Raw genomic sequence first — 20,043 nt, forward strand, 5'->3', positions numbered from 1 at the left:
AAAGAAGGAAAAAAAAGGAAATCATTTGAAAATTTGAAAAAATGAAAACAGTGAAATACAATAAAATGAAATGATGGAAGTAAAATTGAGTTTGAAAAAATTTACACAAAAGTAAAAGATACAGTAGGAAAAAATTAAAAATATTTTTAATAAAAATTGAAAATAAAATAAATTTTTTCTCTTTCTGTATTCAAGAAAATGAAAAGAAATGAAAAAGAGAGAAAAAGAAAATTGAATAGCTGGACCAGCGAACAGACTGAAGTACGACTGAAATTCCTTTCTTTTCCCCTAGAAGTCAAACTATCAACTGCTTTATAGTCCATAAACTAAGCAGGTGGAGAGACTTGTGTTCCTGATGAGGGAGGTTGGCCCAGTTGGGCGGGGCTTAGTGTAACGGCTCCGTTCCCCACTAGGTGGCGCTGCTTAGCTTCCTGGGATGGATTGTTGTGGTGCTTGTAGGTGTGTAGGCGCATGCGCAGGAACTGTAAAAATGGCGTCCTCCACTTATTCAGTCTCTAGTGCTCCCCGAGCAGCAATCGCGGACCCGTCCTTTGTCTTCGGCTTCCGTCCATTTCCCGCTTTTATGTTGTCCGTGACCAAGCCCCAGGCAGCACCTCCCTCCTGAGTTTTATCTCAGATGTGGCTTTGTTTCCCAACCCCTTATTTCTGAGGGACTGCCACTTTGACCCGCTCCGCCCCTCTGCGGGAGGGTTTCACCAAGCCGTGGCCTTGCCGGCCACACCCAGGAACGTTGGTTCACGGAAACCGTGCTGCTGCAGGTGCCCAGAGACTGCGGCCGGTGCCAACCCGCCCCAGGAAAAGTTCGCGAGATAGCGTAGCAGCAGCGTTTCAGGGATTATGGAAAATCACAACACACGTCCGGCGCCAGGCTTCATCCCCAGCGACCTTGTTCCAGCAACAGCGAATGTGGTTGTTCTCCGGGGTCCACTGGCACCTTTGCCTGTGGGGAGTCCTCCCAGCAGGGCAACCGCCTCTCCCCGTGTGGCCCGAAGACCCCGGACTTGACTCTGCTCCTGCGGATTCGCCTTTCTCACCAGAGCTCCACCAGGTAACGAGCTGCCTGTTTATAGAGTCTTAATGGAATTGAAACCCTCTCCTTTCTCCTTTCTCCTTGTTTTGTTCAGGCCCTGCGGTCGTCTCCACTTTTCCACTTTCTCTCCGGCTGCTGTTGGGGGGGGGGGTTGCTTTTCGAGTACTCTCCCCCCCCAAATCCATCCTCTCTCTGCAAGCAAAACAGCTCCCTGCCCTCAGCAGCTTCTCTCTCCCCGTTCACCTCTCTGTGCCGCGTACCTGCTGAGTTCTGTGGTTCAGGTGGTGCAGATTGTTGTTAATCCTCAGTCAGTTTTCTAGGTTTGTAGGATGGGTTAGTGTTGATCTGGCTGTATTTCATGGATGCGAGACGCCAAAAAAAAACCTTCCATGCTGTTCCACCGTCTTGGCTCCTCCTAAGGGTTTCTATTTCTCTGCATCTTTGCCAGCATTTGTAATCTTCCGATTTTGTTAGAGTAGTTATCCTAATGGGTGTGAGGTTATGTGTCATTACAGTTTTGATTTGCATTTCCCTAACGATTAGTGATGTTGAGCATATTTTCACCTGCTTATTGGCCATTTGTAGATCTTCTTTGAAGAAATGTCTGTTCATGTCCTTTCCATGTTAAAGCACTGTTTTATTGTTGTGGAGTTTTGTATGCAGTTTAGATGTTTATCGCTCACCAGATACATAATTTGCAAATATTTTCTCACATTCTGTGGATTGCCTTTCCTCTGTTGATAATAGCGTCTTTGTTTTCACAAAGTTTTAAAATTTTTACAGTGTCAAATTTGTCTGTTTTTTCTCATTTTCCATGTGATGTCAAAAGAGTAATAGAACGTTGATAAAGAATGTTTTAAACTTAACTACTGTGTAAAGAAGGAAATTATACTTAAGTCTATACTTTCCAAAAAGACCAGCCAGTGATTGCATCAGACTCTTAAACGATAGGTTAAATGGAACATGCATCAACCAAAGGAATAAGTGAGATGCTCTGATTGGTGGGTGATAATTTTAAATGTATGCTGCAAATAAGTAAGAAAAAGTTTAAATAGTTCATTGAGAGGAATCGCGAAGTTAAATATATCAGATTTCTCTCGTGTACCTCCACCCCACCCTCTCCACCTTACCTCTGAGTTCACCGTTGTCTTCAGCATAGTTCCAAATGAAATTCAACTCCTCAAGTTAAGTGCTCCTCAAAATATCTGCTTAGATGGAGTGGCCCATGGTGGCGCTGAGTTGAGCTGGTGGCCCAACTCAACAGCACAATCTTTCTTTCCTTCTTTATTGTACTTTTACTGGTTCCTAGATCCTGCTTCCTAGAATCAGCCTCCAATGAACTACCTGTAAGACTTCGCTGCAGACTGGGTTTTGGGGTGGGGTAGGGGACCTAAACTAGGATAGTCATCTATCGGAAAGTTCCACCCTTCCTTAGTATCCAACAAATGTAAAGAACTTGTAAAACTCCACACCCATAAAAGGGAACAATCCAATAAAAATGTGTATTTTTCCAAAGAAGACATATGGATGACCAACAGACACATGAAAAGATGCTCAACATCATTTATTATCAGGAAAATGCAAATCAAAACTACGAGATATCACTTTACACCTGTTGGAATGGCTAAAATCTACAACACAAGAAACAGCAGGTGTTGGTGAGGATGTGGAGAAAAAGGAACACTTGTGCACTCTTGATGGGAATGCAAACTGGAACAGCCACTCTGGAAAATAGGATGGAGGTTCCTCAAAAGTTAAAAATAGAACTATCCTGCACCCAGCAACTTCACTACTAGGTATTTACCCAAAGAATACAAGAATACTAAAAGGGATACATGCACCCCAATGTTTGTAGCAGCATTACCTATAACAGCCAAATTATGGAAACAACCCAAGTGTCCATTGATGGACAAATGGATAAAGATACAATGGACTGTTTCTCAGCCATAAAAAATTATGAAATTTTGCCATTTGAAACAACATGGATGGAGCTAGAGAGTATTATGCTAAGTGAAATAAGTCAGTCAGAGAAAGATAAATACCATATGAGTTCACTCATATGGGAAACTTAGGAAACAAAACAAGTGAGCCAAGAGTATACAAAGAGAGAGGCAAACCAAGAAACAGACTCTTACCTCTAGAGAACAAACTGATGGTTACCAGAAGGGAGGTGGTTGGGAGGATGGGTTAAACAGGTGATGGGGATTAAGTTGTGATGAGCACTGGGTGTTTTATGGAAGTGTTGAGTCATTAGATTGCACACATGACCCTGTACATTAAGTAACTGGAATTTAAAAACGTAAAGAGAAGTCCCACACTTCCTTGTAAGTGGTGGAGAAGAACTTCTTTTGTTTTGTTCTGGCAACAGCTGTACCTACGACCTCTCAGGCTGTTTTTTGCTTTTTTCTTAATAATCTGTCGGTGAGAAGTCATCTTGTGTTGCTGAGCCTCAACACATGCAGTCCTCCTTTTTGAATAATAACGTACACAAATATACATAACACTCTTTGTGGAGATTTATAAGAAACGTATTGTTCTGCATCCCGTGCCAGAAGTATGGTGTTAGAATTTCCTATGGTCATTCTAATGCTCATCCATGATTGATAACCATTGATCTAGAGAACTCAATCTACTCTCTTATCTTTGCCCTCCACCTTTTTCATGTATTCCTTATTAACCCTCCAGTACATACTAGGCATTGTGCTAGAAACTGGGGATAGGACCATGAACGGGAACAGGTCCCTTTGGAGGTTCCAAAGTTACCTTGATTGCAACTGTTTCCAAGAAACCCTTTCTGATAGTTCTACCAGCATCAGTTTTAACATTGTATTTCTGTGCCCATAAATAAGAAAATCATTTTTGATTTTCTTCCAATAGCTTGGACTCACCTTGATACAGCACTTATCACACTGCACTGAAATGGTTTACACTTCTGTTTCTTCTGCTCTACTGTGAGCTGACCGAGGCCAGGAATTGTATTCATTATTGTGATTTGCCCAATAATGTTGCAAGTAAGTGAAGGATAGTAAGGGAGGACAGGAGCTAGAGAGGAAAGCAGATAGCCTGTCCTGAATGTCCCAGACATTATCCTTAACCTTGGCCTTCTGCAGCATGCTTTAATTCAGATGGAAACTAGTATATATTTATGAGTTGGATACCCTCATATTTAATTCTTCCAACAATCTTGGCTTATACATACTATCATTTCCCTTTTAAAGACAAATAACCAGTGTTCAAATCAGTGAAGTATATCTTGCCCAAGGTCACACTTCTTGTAAGTAGAGTATCTGAGATCTGAACCCAAAGCCCTTAATGAGAAAAAGACCCAGAATTTTTCTGAACTTGCATCCATGACTGCCGGCATGTGTGCATATATGTGTGTGTAGGCTTTCTACTCCATGGAAACTTTTCAAAGGCAGAAATAATATTTGTTTCATCATTTCAGTAAAAGAGTCAGTGTTACCAAAGTTACCATCAGGAGAGGAATAAATTCTTCAAGGGACTGTTCATCTGCTTCTTTTGATTTTTGGCATTAAAGGTCTCTGTAGTCCTGCTAGAAATTTTCCATCAAGGTTATTCTCCAAGTTCTTGTGGATGACTTTGAAATTTAAATTTTCCCATCATCTTCCAGAATGAAGGCTGAAGTTTAAAAAGCATATTTCGTTTTTCTCCTTTTCCCTATGGCCTTCGTGTCTCCCTTTTCTCACCATTATCCTTCCCCTTATCTGTGATCTATCTGAGAAATGTTTTACTTGTAACTTCAGCTGACTCTCTTCCTCCCATGTCTCAGTGCTTTAGGTTTCTAAAGCTGCATTTTCCCTGTGGAAATTATGCCAACTATAATTGCCCTGCACTGTTTGGGAAAGGCTTAGATTTGCTTCATAGGTTGTTTCTTTAGCCTTAATAAGTACACTTATTAGCTGGCCACAATTTCATTCTCCCCTCTGTGGGTTGTATTTCCTTGCTCGTTAATGTGTAAATCATAGATTTCTCTAATTACATACTGGTGCCTTTTCCTTTCTGCTCAGAGCTCAAAAATTAGCAAAGGGCTGGGACTCTGATAGAAATGTCTGGAATGGTTTCTTCACACACACTTGAGGATGCCACTGGCACAGAGTAAATTTAACTTCAATGTGTGCATGTTTGTGTGTGGTTGACTGCCCTGAATGTTGTTTGTCTCTGATTCGAGATTAAGAATGTTCCAGCCAGAGTGTATGGAAAAGACATACCTCAAGAACCTGAGACTTGCAAACTCAAAACTAAAAATTCAAATGAAGTAATCAAATATTTGGTAAACACTATAATAATTGTGTCATTTCTGATTAATTTCATTTATCTCACATCTCCTTATGATCTCTCTCAGTACCAATCTTTGTGTTTGTAGTAAAAAGCTGGAAAGAGTTTCTATTTGATCATAAACTTATTTGATTTGAATTGACTGATAGAAAATATTTGAAGCAGTTTGTGTGTAGAGAAACATTACATATAAAGCTGATTATAATTAGGGTTATTTTTGAAATTCTTCTCATGAATGAGAACCCAAAATACATTGTGTGTTCCTGCGTTAGCACCCCAAGGTATAGTCCTGGGACCAGCAGCATTGACCTCCATCTCAGGCCACTCCCTCCCCCTCAGCCAATCTGGACATACCGAACCATAGTGGGTATATTTCACATGTATTAAGATCTCTTAGCGATTCCTGGTCTTCAGATTCTCTCAGTCCAGGTGCTTCCCCAGCTAGGGTGTCAGTCAATGAGAAAGCAGAGACAAGTCATGTTGGTTACTCGCAGGTGGAATTCTTGACCCTCATGACTATGATCAATGAGCATCATAAAGCAGCTGTTTTAGGTCACTAATTTTTAAAGTGGTTTCTTTCACAGCCTTAGTAATCAAACCACTTTTTGTCTTCTGTGTTTCTCCCCATTTTCTCAGAGCCCAGACTTCTTCTATGAAGTATATTATACTCCAAAGTAATTGCTGAAAATACATAGAATTTTTATTCTGAGTAGGAGTTTAAACTGTATTGAATCCAAAGCTCCCCCAGTTGAGTGATTTCCACAGTTGTGTTTGCATAACATCTATACAAATATTATTTTTTTCAACTCTTTTACTACTTAGACTTATCCTAAGTGATACCATGATATCAGAATTTTGATAACTTACTTTGCTTTTTCTAATATTACAAATATTCAAAAATAATAAAAATGAAAGCATACTTATCATTGCTTACTACCAGTGTTACATGTGTCCCAGTTCGGAAAATAATGGTCTGATAGAAACCTGTTATGGGACAGACTCCCTCTGGTCATAGTCTAATTATGTCCTTGACCCTTCTCATTTCTGAACTCAAAGAGGGAAATTATTCCACTGTTTTGCTAGTTTCTTCTTTTTCTTTTGCCTCTCAAAAAGTACTTGTTGGCTTTCACACTTTGTCCAAATTTCTGCATTGTACTCATTTCACTTCTGACTAAATTCTATACCTTGCCCACCTCCAGTTGGAGAGTCCACTTGTGATAACTGGTCCCTGGACTTTTGCCTTTACAAAACTTGCCCCTGCCTAAACCCAATTAGAAGGAAATAAGGCAGAAGTGACAAGCAGAATGGATTTCTATACATATAAACAATGGGATGGGTTATATAAACTGTTACAAATATAAAAAATTGATGTTGCAACATAAGGCAACTCAAAGTGTGGTCTAGGGAACATGTATCAGTCGATGGGCTATTTATGACTATCATGAGATAAGTTCAAAAACTGAGAATAGGCAGTTAAGACTTTTATAGTAATTTGACATTGTAATGTATTTTATTTAAAAATTATTTATTTATGTATTTATTTATTTTCACAGAGACAGAGACAGCATGAGCAGGGGAAGGGCAGAGAGAGAGGGAGAAAGAGAGAGAATCCCAAACAGGCTCCGATCAAGAGTCTGACACTTAACTGACTGAGCCACCCAGGCACCCCTGAGAAATTTTTTTAAGCTGAAAAACTGGTTCTTTACTACAGATACTCTAAGAAATACTTGTATGAAGAACTAAATAGAATAGAAAATGTTATTTTTAAAAAAATTTTTTAGTGTTTATTTTTGAGAGAAAGAGACAGAGTGTGAGCAGGAGAGGGGCAGAAAGAAAGGGAGACGCAGAATCTGAAGCAGGCTCCAGGCTCTGAGCTGTCAGCACAGAGCTGACGCGGGGCTCGAACTCGTAAAGGGTGAGATCATGACCTGAGCTGAGCCACTTAACTGACTGAGCCACCCAGGCACCCCAGAAAATGTTCTTTTAAGTAGATCTCAGGAAATTGTAATGGATGGATTTTTTTAAATAATACATCGACATTCTAAAAAAAGGCAAAAAGGATTAACATCATCATATATCTATATTCTAGCATTTTTGGTCATTGCATGGTAGGTCATGACCAAAAAAATGCATACCATAGCACAAAATTATTATGAAAAAGAGTGGAGATGTTTCTTTTCCTATTCTTGGCTTTTCTACTCTTTGCTCTCTACTCGAAACTCTGTCAGAAGTTCGGCACTTATAAATGCAAACACCACAGTCTCAGCAACTTTTACAAATTGCTTCTGACTGAATTCTTTTATTAGGGAGCTTTCAATTAAATCCAGTGTTGCTGGAACATAATATTTTTAAACCTTCAGGCAAAGCATAATAAGGCTTAAAACAGAGCTAGAAACACGTTTTGGCATGCTTTGATACTAGATTACCTAAATTTCTGCTTAACAGATGCAATAAAAGATAGTTACTGCCAAGAGGCTCTTGTCTGCCTTCAATAATCTCCAAAGTGATTCTCATAGATCAAATGGGCTCATGAGATACTCAGACATGGAACCCTACTCACACATAATTGAAATTCCACTTCGTAGCCATTACCAATATGATGTAATGTAGCTGAAGGAATGATGGAATTTGATGCCAAATTTAAAGTCAGAGTTCGAATGTGAATTCATCTGCTACTTCTACCTTTACGATTGTTTTAAGAATTCGTTATTAGGTATGTAAGAGCCTGAAGACAGATTTTATTTCATATATAGGGTTTTAAAGTAATCCATAACATTTTGTTTAAAAAATTATAAATGCACTTTAATGGAGGAAACAAATCTCCATTTTATATGCTATTCCATTAATTAGGAAACGATTTTACATTAAATATGCTACTCCATTGCGTTAAGACCAGCTTGTGGTTGAGATACATGGATATCATTACTAGTTTAAGGCTACATTTCTGACCAAAGTAAGATTTCCTTTTCAAAGTTACTAGTCAGCCTACTTGCAATCTGGCTTTTACACAAACCCACCATAGCAGTATAAAATAGTTTTGTTCTATCTCTTGATAGAAGGTGTGTCCTTCCAAACAAGAGAGAGCACAAAGTTAGGAAACAGTGGCCCAACCTACCACGCATATCACATATTTCTTACCACTATTCTTTGTCCTCATTCTAAAACAGCATTCTTATATCATTACTAATTATGTTTGCTCAGACCACCTCTTCTCTGGTCTCCGACCAACTCAAATCCATCTGCTATGATGCAGCCAGAGTGCTCAATAGAAAACACAAATCATACGATGTAACATCCCTTCAGTACCTCGGCAGTCCCCATTGCTACCAAATAAAATCTAAGCTCTTCAGCAATGCTCACAGGATTCTCCAATGCATAGTCTCTCCTTCCTCTCCAATCTCATCTCCCCCTATTCTCTCTTGATTCTGCACTTGAGGGAGAGTTCCCTGTGTGTTGCAATCCCACAGGCTTCCACATTCTTCTGCTGTTGCTCACATCATTCCATCTCTGACGCATTCTTTCCTTTCCTTACTCACCTGGCACATTTGGGGTGGGGAAGGGTCAGAGGGAGAGAGAGAGAGAGAGAGAGAGAGAGAGAGAGAGAGACTGACTGACTCTCAAGCAGGAGCCCAACGCGGGGCTCCATCCCACAACATTGAGATCATGACCTGAGCTCACAAAAGAGTCTAATGCTCAACCAACTGAGCCATCCACGCACCCCTCACTTGGCATATTCTTGCTTGTCCTTTAAGATATAGCTCAGACATAACTTCTGTAGAAAGTCTTTGGATCCCCTCATACTGGCTTACCACCCCATCATAACCTTTACACTATGTTTTATTCAATGGGTTGATCCAAAGTTATTACTTTTTTCCAACAACAAGGATTCTCAACATACCCTCCTCCAAGAGAATCTAGGGATACTATTTTGGGAGTCTGAATGTGAGTGGTAAATTTCTTTCTTTCTTTTTACTAACATCCAACAGAAATTTAACATTTTCTTCAATTATGATTTTAAGCAACAAACCACAGTACTGTTGGGAGTACTGTGTCACCAATAGAAGTTGAAAATAATTCCATACCCCCACACTACGATTGTTGCAGACAATTTAAAATTCCAGAAGTCATTAGACATGCCACTAAATCTTATTTATGGTATTTAATGAAGATCCTCTTACATTACTGCAGCAATTCTTTTAATTTAAAAATTTGATAGTTTTCCCCAATATGCCTGTTTTTTTGTCCTTGAAAACGTTTTCTGAGAGGGCATTACCAAATGTTAAAGAGGTGTTTGATAATCGTAAAATTAAAAACCCTAAATAATGCTTCTCTTTTGGCCATTTGACTATTTTATTGCAGAGTACTAGAGAGTTGAAAACGTAGATGCATATTTTTGTCAAGAATACTCAGCTCTTTATTATTTTCTTTTAATTTAAAATGTTTTTAATGCTTATTTATTTTTGAGAGAGGGAGAGACAGAGCATGAGAAGCCAAGGGGCAGAGAGAGAGGGAGACACAGAATCCGAAGCAGGCTCCAGGCTCTGAGCTGTCAGCACAGAGCCAGATGTGGGGCTAGAACTTCAGGAACTGTGAGATCATGACCTGAGCTGAAATCGGATGCTCAACCGACTGAGCCACCCAGGCGCCCCAGCTCTTTCTTATTCTTTAACACTTTTCATTAGTGTTTATTTTGTATGTGGTTTTTAAGAAGTAACATATTCACAAAATAAAAATGTAAAAAATATAAGGCTACATAATAAAAAGTCTCCTTAGGAAACTAATTTTCTTGGGGCACCTGGGTGGGTGTCATTTAAGCATCAAGACTTTGGCTCAGGACATTATCTCACAGTTCGTGAGCTTGAACCCTGCTTTGGGTGAGTTCAAGGCCAGCTTAGGGTGAACATGAACCACGTTTCTCTTTCTCCCCTTATCTCTCACTCCTCTCTCTGCCCCTCCTCGCTCATTTGTGCCCTCTCTCTCTTAAAGAAGAAAAAAAAAGGAGAAAAAGAAAACTAGTTTTCTCCTGTAGAATAAACCAGTGATGAGTTTCTTGTGAATATTTTCAGAGACATTGTATCCCTGTGGGTGTGGGTATGAGTGTGCATGAACGCAAAAGCAAAATAATAAACATACATGAAAACACATATATGCACACACACACCGGATTTTTCTTTTTGCAACTCAGCTTGTGCTATACCACATGTTTTCTGCGTCTTATTTACTAAATAGTAACCATCTTTCATTAATTTAAAATTACTGTTGGAGATCAAAATCAGAACCCCTTGACATTCAATTTTACCTGTTCGTCTCACACTTTAAATAAAATTGTAATCAAAATAAAATAAAGAAAAAAGAAACCTAAGTATAGCTTACCATGCATCATCTCAAGTATTATTTTTTCTTTTTGAGCCTGAAATCTTCAACCAGAGTCTGAGTGCAATGGCCAATAAATGTAAGCAGCTTAAAGTAAATAACATGAGGCGGTGTTCTGGGTAAGCTGACTTTTTTACCGAAATACTTTAAAATTCCGCTTCTCAAAAAGTAAATTGCCCATCATTGCTCAATACCAGGGTTTATCATATTTTCCTAGTTTTACTAATTAAAACCATTGGTAGATTATAATATGTCTCATAAGGAAATTTAATTCAATGTTTAAAATGGTGCAATTAAAAGTAATATAGTGACAGTGCAGGTAAAATAAGTGAAAGAAATTATAGAGGTGCCTGGATGGCTCAGTCAGTTGAGCATCCGACTTCAGCTCAGGTCATGATCTCATGGTTCATGAGTTCTAGCCCCACGTCTGGCTCTGTGCTGACAGCTCAGAGCCTGGAGCCTGCTTGGGATTCTGTGTCTCCCTCTCTCTCTCTCTCTGCCCCTCCCCACTCACACTCTGTCTCTGTCTCTGTCTCTCTCTGTCTCTCAAAAATAAACATTAAAAAAAATTTTTTTAAAGAAATTATACAAAATTGCAAAGTGTTTTAAATTGCATATAACAATGAGTCCAAGAAAATAAATTTTCCACTGTGAAATTTATGGTAGGTATTTATTGTCTTCTATAAATCAGTTTGCATTTTCCAGAATTTTCTATAATAATTATGAACAATCAGAAAGATGAGGAAAAACATTCAAATGAATCAACAAAAATCCAAATTGACCGTGCCAAAGATGCAGAGACAGAAAGGCAACAGACCAGAGAAGTTTTATGAAATAACTAAATATAGGCAGAAGTAAAAGGAAGCAAATAAGAAACTCATTCACAAAGCAGACTTGTTTATAGCAGCCGAGACTGCATCCAACTCTCTAAACGAGACAGTGAGAAGTATCTACAGAGAAGACACCCTGTTTCAGCTGTGTGTGGCAAGCATCCCGGATAGGCCAGTGTCTAATACAGAGCCAGATCTGAGCGGGCAGGGAGGAGAACTCAGGACTGCGGCAGACAGATTTTTAAATGAGGAAGATAGACACACAGCCAAGCTTTAGGAAAACAATAGTATCCAATGCTTGCTGAGTACTTACTACGTACCAGTCACACTTCTAAAGGTTTAACATGCATTAATTCATTTCACCTTCATAAAATCCATGAGATGGGTACTATCATTTTACTCATTTTACAGATGAGAAGAGCAAGATTTTCAAAACTTAATTGTGGAAATCTGAGGCTCAAATACAGGTCGTGTGACCTGAAAGCCTGCACTGTTAACTGCTGTCTCTACCTCTGCTGCTGTGGTTGAGAGGGACATAGGGGGGATTCTCACCAGATGACAGCCTGGTTTTATTACTCAATGTGTTTAGGTCCATTTCTTTTTTAGAAGCATAGTAGACATCTTGTTTGTGAATATGGGTGGCTGTGTGTGAAGATGATTAAGCTAAAGTTTATTTAAAAAAATTTTTTTAATGTTTATTTTGAGAGAGAGTGAAGGCATGAGTGAGGAAGGGGCAGAGAGAGAGAGAGGGCGAGAGAGAATCCCAAGCAGGCTCTGTGCTGCCAGTGCAGAGCCCCACGTGAGGTTTAGATCTCCCAAACAGTGAGATCATGACCTGAGCCAAAATCAAGAGTTGGATGCTCAACCGACTGAGTCACCCTGATGCCCCAAATTGAAGTTCATTTTAATTCATTAGAGTGTATAAGACAACCTTACTTTTGTAATAACCTAACTGAATATGAGAGAACATCTAAAAATGTCAAGCCTTGGAGGGGAAAATATTTCTGAAATTTTAGGTACAAGTCCTTGTTTATAGCAGGATCTCTTAGAATGGAGAGCTGGATAGTGTGTCCCAATTACAGCTGGAAAGAACCTTCAGTCGTCAATAGACTTCTGGTTTTTTGCTTTGCTTTCCCTGCCATGATGACTCCCCAATGCAGTAAGTAGATTTAGCAAGAAAATTGTCTCCAGGTAGGCTATTCCCATTAGAAATATTGGCACAGGTCTTCCCACAATAGTCTTGCCCACAGGAGATGGCTGATTTCTTCAACACCCATACCAGACAATGGAGAGTGGGACAGTATAGAGCTCTTTGTTCTTGTACCAATTTTTCTTTTTGTGATTTGTGTTTTTTGTTTTTTTGTGGTTTTTTTTTTTTTTGAGGGGAGTGGGTTCAAAATATTGGAAATCAGTTGGGAAACAGAAATTACCGCTTAGAGAAGCCAAAAGTCTTCTCTTTTTGCCTCTTCCCAATTAGCCTTGGAGTACAATGTCTCATTTAAGAAACTTTGTGTAAGGTTTTGAAATTATGAGTGAACATAATTGAGGATTCCAGTTTCAGCTCAGACATGTAGAGAGCTGGAAAGCTCCCCCACATACATCATTGACAATGTTGAAAAGGTTGAGGATTCATGACTCTTCTTGAAACCCTCAGAAAACTGAAGTCACGGGACAACCCACTAAAGTAAAATCTGGGATAACAGGTACCTATTAAGGAAACCAGCAAACAACCATCTGTTTGCTTAGAGGAGATTCTCTGGATGTTTCATTTCCTAAAGCTGCTGTAACCAAGAATTGCAAACAATAGAAATTAATTTTCTCATGGTTTGGAGGTTGGAAATCTGAAATCAGGGTGTCTGCAGGGCCATGCTCCTCCGAGTTTCTACAGAAGAATCTGTTCCACACCTGTCTCCCAGCTTCTGGTGGCTTGCGGTAATCCTCAGCATCTCTTGGCATGTAGCTTTGTCTTTTCAATTGCTGCTTCTGTCCTCAAGTGACTATCTTCCCTTGTGTGCGCCTCTGTGTCTAAATGCCCCTTTTCTTAGAAAGGTATCAGTGATAATGGATTTAGAATTTAACATAACCCAGTATGAACTCATCTTAACTTGAATACATTAGAGATGCTGTTTCCCAATAATGTCACATTCGTAGGTTCTGGGGGAGAGGAGTTAAACATCTTTTTGGGGATGGAGTGGTATTTGGTTCAGCCCAGTATACCACAGAAGCCCCATAATGAGATTCAGTTAGGCCTTCAAAATGAGTTGCTAAAGACCCCGTGGGCTACAGCGAGAGTGTGGCCCTGTTGGAGCTGCAGATGTAATGGATTTGTCCCTTCTTGAATGCTTTTCCTCCCTGAACTCCACCTGGGAAGATGAAGGGGTCTCTTGATAAAGTGTCCTTTGTCCTTCACGGTGTTGGCTGGGGGAAAGAAAAAAGCCTCTGCCATAAGTTCCATCCATACCCATCTCTCCTGTGGGGGAAAACAATAAAGAACAAACAAAAATCATTTTTTTTTTTTTTTCTCCATTCTAGGGGGTAAGTCTAGGGAGCGGGTCCTGGAATGGGTTCCTCTCTTTAAATTACCTCAGCCTCTGAGTAAGTACTATCTTACTCAGCTTAGTAGAGCAGGAGAGGCATGCTGCCTTGTCTCACCTGCTATTTGTGTTTGTTTCGATGCAAAGAGGCCAAATGAGGAGACTTCCGTTGGTGATCCATTGGAAGAGACTTCCACTGGAGATCCTCCCAGAGGAAGGGACATGGGGCTTGCTTGCCCACTTTTTTTTTCCTTCCTTGCCCTATCTTTCGTGGTGGTGGAGCCAGGATGTGGTTACGGATATGAAGGAAAGGGTCAGAGTGACATCCTTTGGGCTGGGGATGGAGCATGTGGCTGAACACCAAGCCTTTCAAGGTGGGCCTCCCCAGCATCCGTAGATGGCTTCTTTGGGGACCGGTGCTTTTCATGGAACAGAGGGTTTAAATGGTAAAGGTAAGGAAGCCTTCTATTGCCCTCTTGGCTGAAGCACCTATCTTCCCTTGTTGGGAAGCTATTAGAACAAGCCCCTGGCAAGCAGCAGAGGAAGCTACTGGTCCTAGGATGTCCCTTGTGGTACATGCTGGAGTTGTACCGGCATTCAGCTGACATGCTGGGACACTCTGGAGGACTGCACAACTGGGCCATCATTGTGAGCCTGGTAAGGCCTTCGGCCGTGCAGGAAGGCATTTCAGAAGCCTCTGGGGTGCAGACCCTGAGCTTTCCTGAGGCCAAACCATACTAACTATTCAGAATCACCATGGCTTCCCGCCATCTACACCACTTAGCTTCCTTCCACCTCTTCTGCCACGCGGAGCTTTTGCTCCAGGAGAGCCAGCCCAACCAACCACTTTCCTTCTTCAGGAAGATGTTCCTCATAGGTCAGGTTTCCCCGACCACCAAAGCTGGAGAGAGACACATATCACACAACCCATGTGGCAAAGGCTCTGGAGTCACAAGTAGTGCTGAGTTCTACAACTCTGCTTCCTGTGTCAGCAGCCAAAAGGTAGTGAGGTTCCTGAGCTCCAGTGACATGGCCTTCTTGTTACTTTATTTCAATAGCACTCACAAAAAGTGCCTAGAAGGCCAAACTTCCCCAGAGGCTTGGAGGAGTTCATGGAAAGGGACATTCCTCTTGCAGAGGATCTGGAAAGCAGGTAGTGTCATGCCTGAGCTTCCTGGCCCTTCCCTGGAACATGAAGGACCTGACACTAACCAGGTCCCCCAACCCTTTCCACATCAGCTTCCGCCAGCTGGGCTGCAGTCACTGGATCATTGCTCCCCATCTCTACACCCCAAACTCCTGTAAGGGAACCTGCCCTCAGGTACTGCTAGGTTGTAGTCTCAATTGTACCAATCATGCCATCAACCGGAACCGTGTTCATGAGCAGGTAGACCAGCGTGTCCCTCACCCCTCCTGTGTCCCTTGTGAGTATGTTCCCATTAGCATCCTTCTGATGGAGGCAAATGGGAGTTTCTTGAAGAAGGAGAATGAGGATATGACTGCCCATGCAACTGACAGCATGGTGCAGCTAGCCCAGGGTTCCTGAGAAACTGAAGAAGGGTATCTCCATAAACAAATATCAGCGTTAGCACCACAGTGATTCTCTGTCCAATCTGTGGGTTCTGTTCCTTGTCTTAATTGTTGTCTTAAGTCTTTCCCCCCATTTATGAGCTCCTCATTTTATTAAAAAAAAAAAACAAACCAGTCCTGATACCAAGCATCAGGACGTTCTGGCCCTACTCAGAGGTAAAGTGTTTCTTTGGAAATGCCCTTTCTATTTTCTTGTCTCTTTCATTGTGACTTTGCCAAAAGCGACCAATCCGTGATAGCAGAATTTTAGGAATTGTCCCACCAAAGCTTGGGGAAGGTGGGATCTTCTTAGCACCCATCTTCTGAGGCTTGCTAGCAGAGCTGATGAAGAGAGCAACTTGGGATTTTATCCTCCTTTTCTGTGCATCCTGTAGCCTCAAACTTAGTACCTGATCAGAAAGGCTGTCTGCCTCTGTGCTTGGCTGTCCTCCAACTCTAAAACAACTTTTCTGGAACGAACCAGAAAACTTTTTGGCAAAGATCCCCAGAAACATCTTTTAGGGCAACAGAGGAAGGAAATTTTTTCCTAAGCTATCAGGGCTCTTCCTCTCAGCCTCTTAGCCTGAGGAAGTATGCAGATTCCTTCCTATCTTGAATGAGGACAGGAGCCTTCAATAAGGGCATAAGGAAATGAGTGTGGAGCTGGGGGGCCTTCACTTCAAAACCGCCACATCTATGAACAGAGGAAGAGTGGTCATTGCAATCAGGGTTATGTGTGTGTAGTGGGGAGTCATTTAAAAGTTTCTATACAACAGCAAATTCCACAGAGTAATCTCGTTTTATGTGATACCTGTGTGGGGTTAATCACCTCATGAAGGAAGTTCCCTGGTGGCTTAGAGGCTGGGAGGTGGCCTGACTGAAGGTGGAGAGGATAGAAGACTGCAGATGGGAAGCTGGATGGTTGTGACTGGTCTGTTTGTGCGTTCAGCTCGGCTCTGGGCATGGGTCTCTGAGGGAGATGGGTCTGCTGTCTTGGGATGCATGGAGTTCTGCCCTGAATGGAATGGGTATTTGCAGGGTAACTCTTCTCTACTGTACTAGTGTGAAGTGATGGAGACTGGGCCGTGTTGCACATAAATCATTTTGTTGTTGTTAACAAACAAAAAACCTAGAGCAAAGGTATACATTTTGATAGATAAAGAAGTTGAATTTTAGAAAGGAAAAAATGTTTAGCAGAGGGTATGCCTAAAGTGAGGATCCAAGATCTTTTCACTGCTTGTCCAGCACTTTCCCCAATATTTCGCAATATACCTGTGAGAATAAAATTATATTGGTCAAAGGCCAGGTAATAGTAAAGTTATTTTGGATCAATAATGTATCTTTTCAGGTCATATCCGTGAACCCAGCATGATATAAGAGGCAAATCTTTGGCTTTGTATATAGCTGATTCTGAGCTTGGATCCTATCTATATTAGGAAAACATGGCCAAGTCATGTAACTTTTCAAAGCCCCAATTCCCTCAGGTTTAAAATGTGGCAGGACCAAGGCACCTGGTGGCTCAGTTGGTTCAGCATCTGACTGTTGATTTTGGCTCAGGTCATGATCCCAGGGTCATGGGAATGAGTCCCACATTGGGTTCCATGCAGAGCATGGAGTCTGCTTGAGATTCTCTCTCCCTCTCCCTCCCTCACCTTCTGCCCCTCTCCCCCACTTGCTCTTGAAAGAAAGAAAGAAAGAAAGAAAGAAAGAAAGAAAGAAAGAAAGAAAGAAAGAGGCAGCACCTGTCTTGCATGATTGTGGAAAGATCAGTGGTCATAAATAATAGATGCTACTAGATTTATAAGCAGCTCAGAATGGCAGATTCCATTCTCCTTGATGTGAAAAGAGGTGAATGGCCCAGATGATTTGGGGAAAGGGTAACAGTAAAATTTTCGGCCACTCTACTGAGGAACCAAATTAGGGGAGAGGCAACAGCAAGGGTGTTAGAAGACCTTCCATGTGTGTGGATGGGAGAAGGTATGACTGCGTTCAGATCAGGAAGTTTTCCGTCTACTTTGCATCAAGCCATGGGAAGATTAAACGTAATGCTCAAATAATTCCCTGATTTTATTTCATGCTAAAATGTTGTCATAAACTAGAACCTACTAGATTGTGACATCCTTGTAGACAAGAACCATGTCTTTTCTATTTATCATTAAAATATTTATGGAGTGTCCATGTGCCAGGGACTGTTAAATGAATGAATCCATGAAAAGTTATGCCTATCTATTTGATAGCTAGATCCTTTCTTTCCAGAACAAATCACAGAGATGATTGAAACAGCAAGTTATTTCTGGGATGGAAAATGTGAATTGTGTTGGGTTTCTGTGACCAAAGTGATTAGAATGAATGCCCAATGTCCTCTTCCACAGAAATGACAAAATACCAGGCCATGTAAGATAAACATTTGAAAAAAAAACATGGGAAGAAAATTACCTCTCACATTGGCATTTCCCAAAGTCATTGTAGAAGAGGAGACCTTAGAACTCAGGGGTTAAGAGTTTGGATATGTTTTAATTTTTTTTAACATTTATGTATTTATTTTGAGAGAAAGAACACATGTGTGCAAGTAGGGGGAGGGGCAGAGAGAGAAAGAGAGAGAGGGAGAGAATCACAAGCAGGCTCTATGCTGTCAGCACAGAGTCTGATGTGGGGCTGGAACCCACAAACCATGACCTGAACTGAAATCAAAAGTTAGACACAACTGACTGAGCCACCCAGGCCCCCTGGATCTGTTTTTAAAAGCATACTCTAGCCCTTCCTAGATGTAAGTCCATGGTTAGATCATCTAATGTTCTAAGCCTCATATGGAAAATGGAGGCAGTGGCAGCACCTACTGCAGAGCAGTCTTATGAGGGTTGTGTGACCTCAAGTATGTGGGGCGTGTGGCACAGATCCTGGCACAGAACAAAGGTTCAGTGATGCGGACTCTTGCTCTTACAGCCATACGTCATGTCATTGGTTCTGTTAGGAATGAGGGGTCTGGGATGTGGGTGTGGAATCCACTGGAGACTAATTCCACAGTGCCACCTGGTGACTGCTTTATCACAAGAGTAACCTGCAACGTCCTAAGGGTAGGAGAAAATTCTTGAGACGGTAGGCAGCTCCCCCCATTGCTGAGGATTTAAATGAAAAGATAGCCTTTTGATATATGGAAGACTTTATCATCATTATTGTGAATAATTTTCACTGACTGAAAATCCAAACATAACCCATCTTCTGAGATTAAGTTTGAGCTATATTACTTTTCACTTCACTAACTTTGGAAATCAGAGAAAAGAGTTATCTTTCTCAGCATCCCTTTACAAAAAAGCACTATAGAATGTCAGTTTTATTGAAACTGTTGAGAATTGGAGGAACACTCACTTCTTAGAATAAGTTATAAAGTTTATAATTTGTAAACTATAAAATACATAGATATGAGGTAAAAAAAATCATGGTTATTTAATGCACCAGGGACACCACTATAAATGTAGCCTGTTTCTTCACTTTCTGGTCTTTTTTTCCTCTTATCTTTATGTTTTGAAACCAAGGATTCTTCAGCATACTTTTCAGGAAGTTCCCAAATATCCTGCAATTTGAAGTGAACATTTTGTGCATACAGGTAGTGGTGCTGGTATTATTATCTTTTTCAAAATCTGTCATTCCTAAAAAACAAACAAAAAACAAAAAGGAACCATTGCGGGCCACCTGGGTTGCTCAGTCATTTAGTTGTCAGACTCTTGACTTTGACTCTGCCCATGATCTGACCATTTGTGAGTTTGAGCCCCACCTAGGGCTCTGCTCTGACAGTGCAGATTGTCTCTCCCTCTCTCTCTGCCCCTCCCCTGCATGCACGCTCTCTCTCAAAATAAATAAATAAACTTAAAAAAATAAAAAAGAATGATGCTCTAAAAAGAACTCTGATGGAACATAAGTAAAATTAATTTAAAGGTCTTCATTCCATTCTTATTTTCTTATACTCTCCAATAATTCCATTCTTGTAGGTTTCTCTTCCAGCTTCTTCTTCTGCCAAGAAGTACAACATGAACTGCTACTCATACAGGGAAAAGTATATATGCAATACATCCTTAGATCCTGACACTGGTCCATTAGCTTTTTCCATATCCTCTCTTGGATGCTTAGAGTATAAAGTATGAAGATGTCATGTGGGAAATGACCTTGATGCAGGAGGAGCCTTCGTGTACATTGTCATGCAAGTTATACTAGAGGTCACAGAACAGAAAGGTTCACAGGTCAAATGCTGAAGGCAAGGGCTTATTAAATCCATTAAAAACCCATGGCAAGAAGCAAGAGGAAAGCCACGGGTAAGGTTAACTCATTGAGGATAGGGTTCAAGAGGAGTGGAAGGCCACAGAGTTAAAAGTTCTGCAATGTTCAGGGGCACCTG

At 40.8% G+C, this 20,043-nt stretch overlaps 1 long non-coding RNA gene across 1 annotated transcript in view; it reads left to right on the forward strand.

Moving 5' to 3' along the window:
* Nucleotides 1-359: 359 nt before the first annotated feature.
* Nucleotides 360-20,043, forward strand: part of LOC131511707 (uncharacterized) — an 89,372-nt gene continuing 69,688 nt past the window's right edge. Inside the window, exon 1 of the long non-coding RNA XR_009261682.1 lies at nt 360-1,069. This is a non-coding gene — a long non-coding RNA (uncharacterized LOC131511707). The remainder of the gene's footprint in view (nt 1,070-20,043) is intronic.

This window comes from Neofelis nebulosa, chromosome 5 (genome assembly GCF_028018385.1).
Source record: "Neofelis nebulosa isolate mNeoNeb1 chromosome 5, mNeoNeb1.pri, whole genome shotgun sequence".
Taxonomy (NCBI): Eukaryota; Metazoa; Chordata; class Mammalia; order Carnivora; family Felidae; genus Neofelis; species Neofelis nebulosa.